Here is an 802-nt window from a genome sequence, read left to right as displayed (position 1 = left end):
AAAAATATGGAAAGCCTCACGAATTTGTGTGTCACCCTTGTACAGGGGCCATGCTAATCTTCTCTGTATCATTCGAATTTTAGTATATGTGCTGCTGAAGCAAGCAGAAACACTTCACAAAAAAAAAATCTACAGACACAAAATAAACATAAGGAAAGATGCCTTGGGGCCAGAGACATTGTGTAGGGGGATGGTGCGTGCCTTACCTGTAGCTGAGTCTGGCTTGAATCCTCAGCATCACATACGGTCCCCTAAGCACCGCCACTGATCTCTGAACACAGACTGAGCACAGAGTCAGGAGTAAGCCCTCAGCACTGCCAGGTGTGGCCCCAAAACCAAAAGAAAAGATACTTCATATCTTATGTGACTAGAGAATTGCAAATTAAAACAACCACGAGATCCCTTTTAGAATGGCCTGAATCCTCTGTGGATAGGGATTGCAGCCAGCCAAAGGCTCATTCATTGCTAACAGCCCAAACCCCGTATCACCACTTTGCAAGACAATTAGGCAGAGCCTTTCTTTTTTTTTTTTCAAGTCACACTTGGCTGTGCTACTACTGTGTCAGAGCTTAGCCTGTGCTCAGAGATCAACGCTGATGGGGCTCTGGGGACCTCAGGCAGTATTGAGAATCAAACCAGGTTGACTGCATGCAAAACAAGTGACTTAACCTCTATGCTACCGCTCAAGCCCCCAATAAAACCTGCCTATGAGGGGCTGGAGCGATAGCACAGCGGGTAGGACATTTGCCTTGCATGCAGCCTACCCAGGTTTGATTCCCAGCATCCCACATGGTCCCCTGAG

The 802-nt window shown here is 47.1% G+C and overlaps 1 non-coding gene across 1 annotated transcript; it reads right to left on the bottom strand.

Annotated features, from left to right (window-relative positions):
• LOC129406192 (U6 spliceosomal RNA) lies at positions 1-103 on the bottom strand. Its single transcript, XR_008630855.1, has one exon. It is a non-coding gene; the product is annotated as a U6 spliceosomal RNA (small nuclear RNA).
• Positions 104-802: the final 699 nt, after the last annotated feature.

The sequence above is a fragment of the Sorex araneus genome, chromosome 6 (genome assembly GCF_027595985.1).
Source record: "Sorex araneus isolate mSorAra2 chromosome 6, mSorAra2.pri, whole genome shotgun sequence".
Classification (NCBI taxonomy): Eukaryota; Metazoa; Chordata; class Mammalia; order Eulipotyphla; family Soricidae; genus Sorex; species Sorex araneus.
Note: the sequence above shows the minus strand (reverse complement) of the source record. Positions and strands in the feature narration are given on the sequence as shown.